At 39.8% G+C, this 16336-nt stretch overlaps 1 long non-coding RNA gene across 1 annotated transcript in view; it reads right to left on the bottom strand.

The window, feature by feature from the left end:
* The window catches only part of LOC110952999 (uncharacterized), a 48214-nt gene that overhangs the window by 1028 nt on the left and 30850 nt on the right, over window positions 1-16336 (bottom strand). The gene's annotated exons all lie outside the window — the stretch shown is intronic.

The following is a 16336-nucleotide window of genomic DNA, read 5'->3' as shown; positions in this document are numbered from 1 at the left end:
AAAAAAACAAAACAAAAAAGTAAAACAAAAAACGTCATAGTAATATGTCATTTTAAAAAGCCTATAGTATAGCATGTCGCTCTAAAAACGTCATAGTATAGCCTTTAGTCCACAAAACGTTGTTATGTCCTTGCTGTCTGAAGTAGGTGAGGAGCAACACAAAAACAATCCAAACGCTGGTTTCCAGAGGGTTAGACGAGTATTTATTTGAAAGAGTAAGTTTACAACAACACAACATGTGGGGGGGGTTAAAACCAAAAGTAAAATAAAAATAAATAAACAGAACCTTCGCCCAGCTGACTTGGGCGAAGGAAGGGGACACCCTGGACAGGTCGCCAGTCTGTCGCAGGGCTACATATACAGACAAACAATCACACTCACATTCACACCTATGGGCAATTTAGAGTAACCAATTAACCTCAGCATATTTTTGGACTGTGGGAGGAAGCTGGAGTACCCGGAGAAAACCCATGCATGCACAGGGAGAACATGCAAACTCCATGCAGAAAGATCCCAGGCCCAGGCCGGGATTTGAACCGGGCGACATGCAAGGCGAAAGTGCTAACCACTATTCCACTATGCAGCCCTTCTACTCCAAATGTCTCACTAATAATCACTATCACCCATAAAAACCCATGAAACACCCCTCTATACTGGACCACACTTAGTACAGTCTGGTTCCCCCTTCCATAAATCTGCTTGGAATCTTCCACTTCCTGTTTGTCAAAGTGGCCTTCTATCTGGACAGGTTTTGTTGGAGCTCATGCAACAAACATTTTGGGTAACTGCACTTTAATATGGATAGATGACACTGAATTAGAGTCTGTTTTAATGAGACTGAGTTCAGATGTGTAGCTCTGCCATTAAATAGGAAATTATTTCTCAGAATTCACAGAGAAAAGTCTGAAATGTTTGCTAGCTTAGCGTCCCACATGTTCTTTGGCTCAGCTAAAGCTACCGTAACTCTCTCCAACTTCTGGATCTCTTGAGTTGCTTGTTGTTAAAATATCTTGCTAGGGGTGAATGAACCATTAAATAACCTCCATTTACCAGTCACTTTATTATTTTTGCTTGCACTCATTCTGGTTGCACTATTTTGTTCTGGGAAAAATGATGACAACCATTTTTGTGTGCTCATCCAGCTGACAGGCGATTTTAACTTTTCCTAACATGGGCAGCTTGACGCTGTTTCCGATGTGACTTGTGCTGCATTCATGTTTTCTAATTTTGTCCGACAAATGCTTGAAATCCACAATTCCTTGTTGAGTCCATGCGGTATCTCCTCCAAAAAGTAAGCATGGGAAACAGAAAAGTCCCGTTGAGTTATTTGAACATCGTTTGGCCAATGTGATCCCAGTCTCTTAACTTCCAGCTTTTCTTCCAAAGACATTGAGGAAAATGGGCAAGAAAGCAAATTATCCACCATGTTCATTCATGTCAGCTTAACTTTTTCTCCCTCCTTCCCAACTCTGGCACAAATAGCAGCACCGCTGTGTTAACTCGCTGTTATTGGTCAAAAATCAGTGGTCTGTGGGCTGACTGAAGTTAGCCCAAATGATCAGTAAATCACGGGGGCGTGACATGACACCTGTCAATCACTTACAAGAACGAAATGAATGAAAGTGGACTGTATCTGCTGGGGCTGTAAAAAAGCCCATTTAGAGATATTCTATGTTTTTCTTTTGACTGATTGGTGCTGTTGCTACCTTCGGTTTCACCTAAATTTAAAACAATCTGTTGTAAGTTATTTAAAAAATAATTTTCTCATCTTTTTTGTGTTTGCTTGGGAGGGCTTAGCCCTGTTAGCCCATTTATACCAGCCGTCCCTGCACATTCTGCATTTCCCCCAAGTGTTGCGTTTGATATGCACGCTGGTAAATGTGGGTGAGTAGTGCTTTTGTTTTCACCAAAGAAATATTCACTCGGGTGACAAGATGCTATCTGCTAATGTGGTTTATACAAAAGTGTAAAACTGGTTGGTTTCCTCATTCAAAAAAACATATAAATATTGCTCAGATTTACGCTGCAGGGATGGATTATACCGAGACTTCCCCCATTCAATCAGTGTATCAGCTCAGCAGTTTTTCTTTTACATGCATTTTTTTTTCAGCAGTCTTGCCAGTGAAACAAACCAGTGAAGGTTTAGGCTCCGATGAATTTACCTCGGGATTAATAAAGTATCTATCTACAAATACTGTTGCACCTCGACTGTTTTTGCTGCAACTCATCCAGGTTTCCACAACAGTTCCAACGACACGATCTAAAAATCTGTCGTGAGCTAACCGACAGCCATCGACTTTCGACTGGATCAGATGCTGCCGCTCCAGTTGGAGGCCATCAGTGGTCAAAGCTTCCCCCTCGGCGGGATCCATCATCTCTATTTACAGTCCATCCTCTTTAAACTGCATTAATTATCTTGGCCTAGGTCACGGAGGTTTGGCATGAAGGTGTGGTGGGGTGAGGACGCAGAGGAGGAAGCTTCCCCTGGGTGTCTCCAGTGCCAGCTTTCTCTTATTTAGCATTTGACCCTGCTCTTGGCTTTACTGCTCAATGCAACAGCCTTATTTTCAGCACATAGTCGATGGCTGCCAATATTTAGAATGAAATCCCGTCGCTGCTCTTCAACAGAAGCTTAGAAATACTGTAAACAAACACACCTGATCAACATGAGGCCAAAGGTTTGGAGGTTCATTTTTATGTCATTCCCTTTCTCCATTTTCGACAGGTGATTAAAAAAACAGCAGTTTGCATTATGAACTCCTGCTTTCCACACTGTGCCATGTGTTCTGTACATCCACACTTGCTGCTCAGCTGTGGGCTTTTTCTCACACTTTCTGTTGTTATTTTACTCTCCAGTCCATTTGCGACACTGCTGCCATGAGCCGGGGCCGATAAACCATCTGGCCGGGCTCCTGAAACAGATAGCAGCCTCTTAATGGAGTGAAAAAGTAAAAGCAATTAAAGCTGCAAGCAGCGTTGGACAGGTCCTCGCATCATTGTTGGTCGGCGAGTCCATGCATGTCCACCAGGTGGCGTTTCAATCGAGAGTGCATGTCGAACTGTGAACGTGATGAAGGTTGGACTCTGATCACACGTAAAATTTCAGGCAGATTGGAGAATGTACAGGCTAGTTTTAGAGCATTTCCCTCCATCCAGCAAGCGGCACTATGGCTTTAAATAAGCATGTGAATGTGATCAGGGCAGGACATTGATCATACATGTAAAGTTTGAGACCGATTGGAGCATGTTCAGGGCAGTTACACTGCATTTCCTGGTTCATGGCGAATTGTAAATTTCCAGGGGTCGTCATTTCTACGCCCTCACACTTTTGCGGAGCATTTTGATAAATTTTGATCACCCATGCCTGCTGTACATCCTGGCCAAATTTGAGCTCTGTTGGAGCTGAAATGACCTAAAGTATGTTTATTTTATCAATATGATGAGATGATTCAGATAATAATCCAGGTGTTTGATGCTTAATGTGCAGAATTTCTTTATTTTTAAGTTTTTGCAGCATTTTTTCATCTTTTTTGAGTTTATCTGTCTGTTTGCAGTGCTCTGGGGGCCCACGCTTTTGGTCTTTTGCTCCACAAAGTGTCATTTTATTACCACATTTTCAACCTTTGTAGATAACCACTGGATTTCCTGCTGTTAATCATAAACCAAACCAACCAACTTCCCTGTTTTTATGACCCTGCAGAGAGAAGTTTACATACGAACGAACCTAAACTGACTTTTGGTGGCAGGAAATCCTCGTGCAGTGCAAAGTGACTCAGGACAGAAGTATGTGTTAAACAATGAACTCGTACGTTGATGAAACTCTAGATAAGGTTTTCTCTTTGTAGGAGCAGCTGTTAAACCTCACATCCTTGTGGCTCAGACTCATCTAACCGTTGTGAAGAGTTCTGAGTGGAATTCAAACAGCTTTCAATTAACAGCTCTTGACACTGCTGGCTTATTTACAGGTAGTATAGAAATAGAGATAATTCTGCGTTAAGAGTTGTGTAAATGTTGATAATGATCCAGACTGACCCGACTTCCTTCAGCGGGATGTAAATATATTAATGAAAACAGATGACTCCCCCACAGATGTCTCATTGGTTTATATTTGCTGAGCGAGAGGTTCCCCCTACATGTGTTCTTCTTCCCTGTGAGCTCAGTGGACGTCCTCTCTCCACGGCCGAGGTAACACCGAGGAATCAGCACGGCGAGAGTTCAGGGAGGTCAACAAGTGGGTGTGGAATGTAAGTGTTTCCCACGCGAAGCACCTCGACACACAAGCTCTGTGAAAACGTGCTCGGCCTCAGCACAGCCCAAAGTGGGATTCAGTGAGGTCCAAAAGGGCCACAGCATCTGAGGGACCGTCAGGTTAATTTAATAACTCTGTGAAGAAGAAAATCGATTGAAGATAAAGTCTTTTAAGTCTCTGAACCCCAAAATCTGAAGTAAGGCAAGAAAGGCATGTTGTCTTTAACCCTCCTGTCGGGTCAAATTGACCCGTTTTAAAGTTTGAAAATGTGGAGGAAAAAAAAATTTTTCACAGTGAAACCTTCCACATTTTCAAAATTTTTGGGAAATTTTTTGTGGAAAAACATCCATCCATCCATTCTCTGTACACCGCTTTATCCTCACTGGGGTCACGGGGGGTGCTGGAGTCTATCTCAGCTGACTCAGGCGAAGGCAGGGGACACCCTGGACAGGTCGCCAGTCTGTCACAGGGCTACATATACAGACAAACAATCACACTCACATTCACACCTACGGGCAATTTAGAGAAACCAATTAACCTCAGCATATTTTTGGACTGTGGGAGGAAGCCGGAGTACCCGGAGAAAACCCGCGCATGCACAGGGAGAACATGCAAACTCCATGCAGAAAGATCCCAGGCCCACCCCTGGATTTGAACCAGGATCTTCTTGCTGCAAGGCGAAAGTGCTAACCACTATTCCACTGTGCAGCACTGTGGAAAAACAGACATGTTTAAAAAATGTTTCTTTAAGAACATTCAGGGGAAAAAATCCTGAATGATTTTTTAGAACTTTTCCTGATATGTAATCACTTTCGATGTTTTTTTGATTTTGGGGGGAAAACTTTTAGAAATCTAAAAAAAAATATGTACAATTTTTATTTTTATATTTCTTGACAAATTTGGGCATTTTTTTAAAATATAACTTTTAAGGGAAACTTTTAATGAATTTTTTGAAATTTGCTTCCTGAGGTTTTTGCTAATTTTTATAAATTTGAGGATTTTTTTGCTGAATTTTGTTTTGTTTTTTTTAGAGAAAGGAACAATATTTTTTCTGCCCGTAAATGAGGACAACAGGAAGGTTAAGGAAATCACCAAAATTACATAATTTATCAGAGTCTAAAATAGTTAAAGCAGGAAGAATTGATGGATTTTGAACATTCCTTTCATTTAATCTTAAAATATTTATGTGTATTTTACATATGTCATTTAAAATTCACAAAAATTTAGACATTTTCTCACAGCACATTCTGTGAAAAACAAAAATTCTGCCTTCTTCAGTGTAACTGTACAGCTACTAATGACTCACATGAGGCCATCAGCAATGTGAGGAAAATTCAGGGAAATTCTGGCCAAATTCGGCTGAACTGCAGGCAGTGTTTAGCTAAAAACATATAGCAGACGAGTTTGGAAACAAAGTAAAAACCTAGCTAGTTAAATATCTGGAGTCACAGTGTTCTTTTTATAGTACTGGTAGCACCTGTGGCCACTTAAAATTACCTTGTACAGGCTGATTTAAGTTATATTTCTTCTTTTTATGATTTATGCCAGTATTTCTTTGTTATACAGCACAAATTACATTTTTGAATTGGCTGTGCTGTATCCACAGAGGTGTGGGATTTTATATTGCAGTGAAAAATGAGCCCAAAGTGAGCAAAAATGTGGACAAAAAAGCCCAGAAACTGCTTAGGTTTTAGAGGGTTAAAGGAGTAACAGCACAAACTATTCTATTACAAGTCCTGCATTGAAACCCCTCTGAAGAGTGTCTTCAAACATGAAGCATAAAATAACACAAAATGGAAACACTCAAGTAAAACAGCAGTAACTCAAAACTGTACTGAATTATAGTACTTGGGTTACTTTCCACCACTGCAGGGGAATTCATGAGCAGGCAGGAGTAGGAGTGGGAAAATTCTGGGCGAGCTCAGAGGAGATTTGTGCGGCTGAAATACGGAAATGTGGCCACACGCACACACAAACACACACACACGGACGAAGCTCCCCGCTGAGGCCGAGCCGAGGATGGAGAAAGAGCTCGCCGTGTGAACCACCATGTTTCCTCTTGTACCTCTTACGGCAGAGCGGATCTACCACAGCACTGTCAGAGCGCATCAGCTGCTGGAGCTTGATGGCTTCCACACTCAGGCTCTCCCAGCGCGGCCCTGGAGAGACACCACAGGCCTGTTGCTTTAGTCCTGCCCGGGTCTCAGCCCACCGGAGAGGGTTCCCTAACACAATACCCGCCCTCCCCCTCGGTTTAATCTGAGGGAAGAATGATGACGTGCACGTCGCATTATCTGTGGTGGCGTTTGGGAGAATGGACAGAAATAACACTGAGGGGTCACGCGGGACAATGTCAAAAGTTTTTATGAAAGGCTGATCTGTTGTAGCTGGAGCATAAATGGGCCTTGAGCCCTCCAGCTACAGCTCTGTGAGAAGGACAATATCCTCAGAGCGTGACCGTGACCTCATTGGATAGAGAGCCGCACAATAATCTGTAATGTCCTCTTTCTACTCAGTGGCTAAAAATGTGTCATGTCGTGACTGCAGTAGTCTCCTCTGACAGCGTTGTGTTGTCTGTCAACACAAAGTGTATTCTTAGTTGTTGCCTGCTCTTAAGGAGTAAACTGTTTGTGGCACATCTGCAGCCAGTTGTTTTTTTGACAATTTTCTTTAATTTTGGTGCAGCGAAGGAGGAAATATTGAGCAGGGAGAGTTATTAAAGAACAGAGACTGTACATGGAAGAAGGTCATAGACTTCCACCTTAAAAGCCTCCTGTTTGGCATTTGGCAGTCACAATCTTGCTCTTCAAAACCGTGCATAAAGAGTGAGTGGTGGATCTAACTGGAGGACAACTTTTCAAGCACAAGGCAGTCCTTCTCAAATCATACCTCACTTTATTGTCTAATTTTTCTAAATGGGACCATAATTTACAAATAAACATCATACTGTATTAAAGGAGACTTAAAACTAGAGACTGAGATCATCAACTCAATTAAAAAATGTTCAGTGAAGTAGCAAATGAAGTGAGAAGTAGGGTAATTTTCTCACAGAACTGTATACAACCAGATTTCTTTTTGCAACCAGAGGAGTCGCCCCCTACTGATTAGTGGAAATAATGCAATAAAGTCTATAGTAGAGACTAAAAACAGAGCCTAAAAGAGAGTTCTGGTGAACAACTAGATGTCTTTTTGTCACCAAAGTAGTCGCCCCCTGGTGGCTGTTAGAATCAATGCAGATTTAAGGAACTTCAGCGTTGACTTCACTTTTCAGACACAGATAAATATACAGAAAGTCTGGTGGAGACCCAAAACAGAGCTAACAGAGAAAAACTGGTAGACATTTAATTGCCAAGTGGCAATTATATGTTTATAAATTCATCTTTATGGCTGCTGAGTATGAAAACAAGTGAGTTAAAGCTCAAAGACAAATTCATCAAATCAACTTAAAAATGTAATTTGAGCGTCATAATTTTGTTTCTGCTGCCCAATGGCCAACAATAATGAACTACTGGTTTAAATAACTGTATGATATGAATCATTATATATCTAAGAAGTTGAACAATGAACTGATAATGTCCTCTTGCTACTCGGTGGCTAAAATGTGCTATGTCATCACTGCAGTCTCCTCTCACAGCGGATATGTCGTCTGTGAACCAGAGTGAAAGTATATTCTGGTTGTCACCTGCTCTTTAGGAGTAAATGTGCGTTGAAGAGCACTGAATGGGTCGCAGGGTCAGACCTGGAATGAAGCGGCAGCAACCTGAGAGAGGCGAAGACAAAGACACTTGAATGTTGCTCGGCCGACACCAGCATCAAGGTTACGACCTGTCTGCCTCACCACTTTCTATTACACAGCAGAAATGTATATCACCAACCTCAGCCTGGGTGGGAACGCTGCTGGGGGATTCACCAGCTGCTGGGCCGAGTGGGGGGAATTTCAAGGTTTTTCCCTCGGTTGAAAGTTCACAAGAAGTGGCAGTCGTGGTCAGTGAATGAACAGTAGAGCAACACAGATGATAATTGTCAGACATTAAAAGCTCAGATGGAGCAAAAGGAGTGAATTTTCATCCTGGTAGGACAGTCAAAGCAGTGAAAAGCAGTAGGAGTCTTCTGGAAGTCAGCTTATATGTGAATTATCGAAAAGAGCAAACTGCATTAGCATGCGTTTTTCAGGGCTGCAACCAGTTCTTTTCAAAACCTTCAACACCTACTTTCCACTTATTTTCATTTATTAAGGTTGGAAAATGTTATTCCAGCCTGTCTGGTAACTTGTTGCAGCTCCTCATTGAAACTTTATGATGTTACGCAGAGTAAATATCAAAGCCCAGATCTCTCGTTTTCATGACGAAAACTGTTCCATCAAATAGAAAATATTCCAGATGCATCATTTCATCCAAATTTTCCACAACATTCACTGTAGTATGTTGGATATGTTTTGGATCTCCAGAAGACTTTAGTGTACTGTACTTAAAGTGGATCTAATCTATATTTTTATTATGATAATGTATCAAATGGCAATAAAAAATGAATTCTCAAGAAGGAGACATTACCCAAATCCGAGGCTTCTCCTCAGTTTTTCAAAGGTTTTAAAGGGGAGTTTCAGCTCATTGTTTAGCTGTTGGGCTGGGCGCTTTATTATTGTGGTTCAACTTTGGGTTTGACCACAGCAGGCAGCTGTTTTCCTTGAGAAAGCTCAAAAAACCTACAGACAGACAAGCTGGTGAACACAGAGAACATGTAGCACACTGTAAAAAATATTTTGTTGTTGTTTTAGTGGTTTAAAACATTTTCTTTTTACTGTCATTTTTCACATTTTCCCTGTTTTGTTAAATTACAGATTATGCCATAACTGGAAATTTGTATTTTTGGTAAATGGTAATTTGTTCTCCTACCAATGTTGACTGTAAATTACACATTTCTGTATACTGTATTTAAATCAGCAAATCAAATCACTATTTTACAGATATTTGGTGTCACTGAAAGCAAAAAAAAATAAGTAGGCTATATGAAGGTTTAAAAATGTTAATTCAATTTAATCAGTTATTTCACAGATTTTCCAGTTTTTATTAAATAATAACTAGTAAAATACACAGAAAAAGCATTAATTTATATGTTGACTGTTAAAAAATTACCAAAACTGTAAATTATGTCCACAAAAAAGTCATTATTTTAGAGATATCTGTTCAATTTGATATATTTTGATATTTTATGTTCATGTATTTTCACCAGTTTACAGGACATAACCTGCTTTTGTTGTCTATTTTCCTGTAAATGGGAGTGTATTCAAAATGAACATGCTGTTTTGAGGGAGGAGACATGAAACTAGAGATTAACACATTAACTCAAGTAAAAAAAGTTCACTGTGGGGGGAAGTCACATCATTCTTTTTTATAAACACTGATACTATAAAACTTATTTTTGTAACTACAGGAGTCGCCCCCTGCTGGCTGTTAGGAAGAATGCAGGTTTAAAACACTTGAGAACCGGGAGGCTACATTCATCCTTTATGAAAGTCAAATGGTAGAGACCAAAAACGGAGCTAAAAGAGAGTGAATACATTTGTCAGGTGAACAGAAAAAAAATCTAAATAATTTAGAATGTTGTTTAATGGTGCTAAGTGAGTGCACAAAAAATAAATCTGACAAACTAGTGTTGATCATTACATATTTCTGCTTGCCAAGTGACCCAAAAATTATTAATTGCTCGTTTAAATATTGTTTGGCTGCAGAGGCGATGGATATGACAAGTAAAAGAAATAATTGTGATTATCAAAATAGCTTTTAATTAATTCTGTGCTTATTAGTTCTGTGTGCTGGAAAATGCAGCTCTGAGAAGCCATTTAAGTTATAATTCCAAACCTGAGTAGGTTATTGTCGTCATGTGAAGGGTGATGATTCCTGTCAAGGGGATTTAAGTTTAAATTTTTTTTGGTTCTGATGTCGCATTGAGTAAAACTTGTTTTTTTTCACCTGTGGCGTAAAAAGAAGTCACTCAGTATCACCTTCATATCTGCAGTGATGAACAAATCACAGGAATTCCTTCCCACCCCCCAACCCTTTAAAACATCAACCAATTTAATCCAGGAGCTCCGCCGTCTCACAACACCCCGAAAAAGTTGAAATGAATACAGAGCCATTGTTTGCAGGCTTGGGAACGGGGCTCCCACGGACAGGACATGACTGAAAACAGGGACTGAGATCAGGGCATTTGGGTTTAAACTGGCATGTGGTCTCATTGCTGCAGCGTGGTGAGCGATGGTTGTGTACTGGAGCTCTGGCTGGCCTCGGCGCTGCCACGTGAGCCGATGAAAACCACATGTTCCAGTGTGATTGTGTCTGTGGGCTCGTAAAGACGGCGCTCTGGCTGAAGAGCTGCCCCTGGCTCACACACAGCCACACAGAGCCTCTCTTGCATGTTAAAAACGTTTTTTTTCCACTCACTTGGCTGATGCAACGTAGTACAACTTCCACATGGAGAGTGTTTTCCCTGACTAAGGGGTTTGGAGTCTGATTATGGCACGGCGCTGTTGCTGAAATGAATCTAGAGGAGAGGGGCTTTGTTTTTCTAAGAGCCCTCCTCGAGTTAATATTCCAACAGCAATCACATAAGAATGGAAGTTATTAAAAGTAAATTAAGGTCCAGGCCGTATGGAAAGATGACGATTTAGAGGTGCTAAAAGATTCTTCACAGAGCAGCTATTAGCTTAAAAAAATCCGCCTGAACTTCTTCCTCACAATTATTTGAATGTCGTTGCTTTTTTGCTCCCCCCTCCACATAGTTTCTCTTTAAGAAATAACTGTTACAAGCCACACTGTCTACATCTGGTTTACATTTTCACAAGTACTTTTTCTGTCCTTTGCAAATATAGGCTACTTTTTTTGTTTTTAGCATTTACACTCTTTTTGCTACTTTTAAACATGAAAATTGTGGTTTATTTTAGTAGAATTTTTAACTAACAAGACAAAAAAATTGATGAATTTACATGTTTTTATGTGATTACTTTTAAAAACTTACTTTTTTCTGATTTTTGTCCACTGGATCCAGAGTACAAAAGCATGCATAGGTTTAATATTTTTCACCCTTGGTTGAAATCTTAATTATTTAATTGTGAGTGGTGAGTGCATTAACCATCACACAAAACTGTGCAAAACAGTGATTGATTCTGAGCAGTCTATGGATATTTCTAGTCTATGGATATTACAAGTGTTGCGTTAAGCTTTAAGGTGGCTAACTTCATTGTTCACAAACTAAACTGTTCAGTATTTTTAGCAATTTTAACTGTTTATGTTATTATGACTACTTTAACAAATTATTTAGCTTTCTGTGTGCTTTCACACTGTCTATGGTAAACACATATCCATTAAATGTATCTGTTTTAATCTTGTAATCATTTTTTTTGTTCTTTTACTGTTCATACAAGTGCTTCCTAATATATTATCAGCAGCAACAAGTGGAGTTCAGCCATTGCAGCAGACTCATTATGTGAAAATACAGTATATGTTCTTAATCAAATAATTTCTGTTGTTTTTTATTAGCTGAACAGCATCACAGTATGTCCTTGTACCTCCTAGCAGCTGCTAAAATACCAGCATATGATTGCAGATGACTGATTCAAACTAAAAGTCACTCAGATAAGGCATTCGGTTGGTACGACGTGTTAAAATAGGGGCGACTGTGCAGCAGAAGAGGCGTCCACGGTGATGTTTGCTGGTGTTGCCCTGAAGTCTCCTTGCAGGAAGCCAGCAGCACCTCACTGAGTCACTTTACCGCCTTATCTGCTGCAGGCAGGATGCTGATTATGGACAGACCGTGGAGACATGAACATACATCCTGCTCGGCGTCAGACACCGCATGGCTGTGCACCTGCCTGCACAGGTACGCTCACAGTCGTTATTATGCCACTCACTGTAACAGAATAGTCAGGAGACTCTCACTTGCAGTATTGTTTGATGTGTGCTGCTTTCTTGGACACTGATGGCAACAGGTTGTGTGAACAAAATGATGTCAGGTCTTCATATAGCCTCATCAGTATCATTGTTGCTTTAAATTGCACACAAGTGGACTTGTAGAAGTAATAGTAATAGTAGCTGCATTACATTCACTCTGTTTCTCCCTGTGTCCTTTCTCTGAGTGTCCCTGGTCCCTGAGCTGGATGCTTCAGATCTGCGGTTGCTGTCCTACAAACTGTCCTAAGTCTCCTTCATGTCCACTGTGCGATGCTGCTGCTGACCTTCCTCCAGCCCACTGCTTCCAGCTGCTCATTTCCACCAGTCTAGTCTGCATCACACTCACTATACTTGATATGCTAATCTACATATCGTTTGAATTTTACTACCAGCCACATATGTAGTATATTTAATGCCAGAGCCGTACACATAACATAAACTATGAATCAGTTTCAATGTTAGCTTGTACTTCGTATCATCTAGCTTATCATACATGTATCCAACTGTATGTTATATGTTCCTTGTTCCTCATCCCCCTCTTCTCCCATCCCTCCCCCTTTCCACTTCTCCAGCTTTCTACCCCTACCCTTCTACCCTTCTGTCTCTACCTCTACCTTTTCTGTCCCTCTAAACCTGCCAGTCAGCAGGCAGGTGGGTCCCCCCCACATACAGAGCTTTCCCTGTTAAAAGGGTGTTTTTCTTGCCACTGTTGCCTCAGGGCTTGTTCTGGGGGTTCAGGCATATGGGTTCTGTAAAGGTCTTGAGACAATTTCACTGTATTTGGCACTATATAAATAAAATTGAATTGAATTGAAATAATAAACACCAGAATTTTATTAAGTTGGAAACAAAATTTGTTGTATTTGGTTGAAAAAGTATGTTAATTTAGCTCACTATTAACTCAATGACTGTTCCATTTCTACATTTATTTGTATAGAAATATTACATATAATATAGTATTTTTTGTATTATGGATCACCTGTGCTATGAAATGCTTCATTTGTGCATCAATTTTGCAAAATAAAAGCCTGGTACTGCTTTTAAATGTCATTCCTCTCTTCCTATTTACATTCCCTATAGAATAAAAAAATCTTTGTGTTAAAAGAGTGACATTTTTAGAATAATAACAAGAATCTGGAAAGAGTTAATCGACTACACTTTTCCAACTTTTTGGCTCCTGCATATTCCCACGCATCCCCATTTAAATTTACATTTTCCCTTGAGCTCCCGAGGAAAGAAACCGATACCGGAGCCATTTGTTGTGACAAGCCAAAGGTCCAAAGAGAGTCGGTGATTTTCATTTTGGCGTCAGTGTGTCAGCCGAGAACGTGACTGCTATTTCTGAACCTCTGCAGCTGTGGAAGAAAAGAGACAAGAAAGTAAGTTAATCTATATTTGTTTCAGGGGAATGTGACACCAGAGACAGGCGAGGAAGAAAGAGAACGTGACCTCTGAACCCGCTGGTGGAGGCTGAAGAAGACGTCACTACGTGGACAAAAAGCTCATATGCAGGTGTGAGATGTTGGTCTGAGAAAGCAGACTTGGCTGTTGGTCTCCAGACAGATTACTGGCGCAAAAGAGTAATACATAAATCCGGCAAATGTCACGGGATAAAAGAACCGTGTACATATACAATGCATGCATTTAACATTAAAGAGGATTAAAGCACCGCTGTTATCGAGGGCCTCCAGCCACCTCCAGGCTTTCTGTTTGTCTCATCAGCAGGTTTGGCTCCATCGCTGATCCACTGAAACAGCTCATGAAGCCCTCGCTGCCTTTTTATACGCTGGCAGGAGAATAACAGAATCTACCTTCTATTCAGTGTCCCGCTCGCTTTTTTGGGGACGCGACTGCCTGCCCAAAAACCAAATTTAATGATATCCTGAATTAAATGCAAACAGACCAGTGGTTGAAGCTGAAAGGAAGCTGGTTTGATGCACAAATTACATCAGTAATGAAGTTTAACTGGCAAAGAGCAGCAGAGGCTGAGTCATTTCAGCTTGCTGATGACACTGATTAAATGAGTTTAACTTCATCTGTGACAACTTAGATTAATGTCTTTATTAGCTGAACTGAAGTTTTCAAAGTTTGTGACCTGAAAATGACTAAAAATGGTTTCTTCTTCGATGGTGGCTTACTGGCTAATTTGCATTTCTCCCTGCTTACTTCCGTCTTCTTCAGTTTAAAAAAATACAGAAAAATCCTTTTCTACATCTTCAAACTATAAGCTTAACTAAAACTTTCCATCACAAGTACTAAAATCTGTGGATGTATTGTGCATTTTTAAGACAATTTTCACCTGTAAATTGCATCCCTAACTAACAAATGGACTGCTTGACTTTTAGCTCGACAAACAAATAGATTAGAAACTTTCCGTCAAATAATCCAACTGTTGCTTCAGCCTGAGGACGACTGTCTGCAGCAGATGCAGAGGACAGAAAATGTGGCTCGCCTGTTACTGCTGCGGGACAAGAGGTCACAACCCAGAGACCACCAAGAACTGCTGAATATTAGTACAACATGATCCAGTTCATTCTACATCTTCTTCCTTTTCTGCACCTTAAAAATAATTTATGATAATTCAAGAAAGGTCAGTTTAGTGCTGTTGTACAGTAGTGCATCTATAATTAGTAAAACTATTGCACAACATCATCTGACACACTATATATCAGTGAATTGATCCTCAACACGTTTATGAAGATATAATATCTGTATAAACATGGTGTAAAGTTCAAGAGGTGTCAGATTATATTTGGGTGAGACCTCCATGTCACATCTCAAACCCTAAACCCAGACCACCGCTTTACAAACTCTGGTTGCAAATGATGTCACCAATGTAAGATGGCAGCGCTCATTTCCACGACCTATTCTGGCTTCATTTTGTAGCTTTTAAAGCATTCTCGTGTAATTACAGCCATTACATTACACATCTCCTGGTTATTTGTTTTCAGCTCAGTTAAAGACTTGTGGAGACATGCAAGTCATGAAAAACTCTTCCTCTGGAGATAATATCAAAAATCCAGCCCTGTCTCCCAAAAAATATGCAACTAAACTGCATCTCATTCATATATTTTCTCCCATAAATGCCGGACTGTGAGATAGTACAGTCAAAAAGAAGGAATTCTTGGACTGTAGTCCATAAAGGAGTTGCTTCATTTGGTAACACGCAAATTAAATAAATTTATCTGAATTAAGTTAAGAAGTAATGTTATTGCTTTCAGTTACATGTACTTCAATTATTTCATTTCTCTTAAATGAACACTTTGAATTGCTGAAACTTAATTTAAGGAAAGTTAATCTGAAGTTTGTTGACTTAGTTTGTCAAGTATTTTCTTTCCACAAACATGAAATGTGGAGCAGGATTTTGTCCAAACACTGTGTTTAAAAGGCTGATTGAGTTGCAGAAGAACAAACTGAACATCAGATGTAAATGAAGTGAACCTAATTTTCATACTTTGGCCGAAGTTAGAACAGCAATTTAAGGTAACAAAGTATAATTTTAAGTTGATAAGAAAAAATATGAGACTGCCTTCACCAAACCAGAGAACTAAACTGGATTAATATTAAAAATGACTTTATTTTAACTACAGCTCAAGGATCAAGTCCTCTCTCGAACCATTATTCTTAGACTCAAGTTGTGTTTTCACCCCGTTTGGTTCGATTTATGCACCAAAACTGCATGGTTTGGAAAACATGCTTTAGTTGGTGTGTTAGAGACTTGGTTAAGTTTAGCACCAAAATGTTTTGGTTAGGTTCAAGAAAATTGACCAGTTTGTTTAAATATATGATCCCTTTACCACAAGTTTGAAGCTTCTCCTCCATTTTCTCAGTTACCAGGGTGATAAATCCCATCACATCTAATATATGATTGGTCGACTGAGAAGGAGTGGCAGTAAAGTAATAAAATAAATGGCAGATATGTTAAATAGGAACAAATGGCTAAAAAAATATGTTTTCATCTCAGTTAAGAATGCAGTTTAGTTGTATATTTTTGGGAGACACGGCTTCAAAAATCTATCATTTAGAAACTCTCAGAAGTATTTATTGATTCTTCCTTTCTCCTGTTTTTGACTTTTCTTTAACCTAGGTAGTAATTCAAATGCATTATTTTAGCAATTTTGGAACCATAAAGCACTTTATG

This window comes from Acanthochromis polyacanthus, chromosome 13, assembly GCF_021347895.1.
Source record: "Acanthochromis polyacanthus isolate Apoly-LR-REF ecotype Palm Island chromosome 13, KAUST_Apoly_ChrSc, whole genome shotgun sequence".
Taxonomy (NCBI): domain Eukaryota; kingdom Metazoa; phylum Chordata; class Actinopteri; family Pomacentridae; genus Acanthochromis; species Acanthochromis polyacanthus.
The sequence above is the reverse complement of the archived record's forward strand: the minus strand, read 5'-3'. Positions and strand labels throughout refer to the sequence as shown.